This window comes from Etheostoma spectabile, chromosome 5, assembly GCF_008692095.1.
Source record: "Etheostoma spectabile isolate EspeVRDwgs_2016 chromosome 5, UIUC_Espe_1.0, whole genome shotgun sequence".
NCBI lineage: Eukaryota > Metazoa > Chordata > Actinopteri > Perciformes > Percidae > Etheostoma > Etheostoma spectabile.
This window is the reverse complement of record NC_045737.1, coordinates 19,457,532-19,457,755: the sequence shown is the minus strand read 5'-3', so window position 1 is coordinate 19,457,755 and position 224 is coordinate 19,457,532. Positions and strand designations below refer to the sequence as shown.

Here is a 224-nt window from a genome sequence, read left to right as displayed (position 1 = left end):
CTGTAATTTTTATCATAGGTACACTTGTTATTTTTCAGGTACACAACTGTGAGAGACAGAATCTAAAACAAAAATTCAGAAAAATCACATTGTATGATTTTTAAATAATTATTTTGCATTTTATTGCATCACATAAGTATTTGAACCTCATGGGGCATCAATGATCATGAGGAAGGTGAGGGAATCAGCCCAGAACAACACGGCAGGACCTGGTCAATGACCTA

General features: G+C 34.8%; 1 protein-coding gene across 2 annotated transcripts in view; it reads right to left on the bottom strand.

The window, feature by feature from the left end:
- The window catches only part of gak (cyclin G associated kinase), a 27,533-nt gene that overhangs the window by 20,980 nt on the left and 6,329 nt on the right, over nucleotides 1–224 (bottom strand). The window lies entirely within an intron of this gene.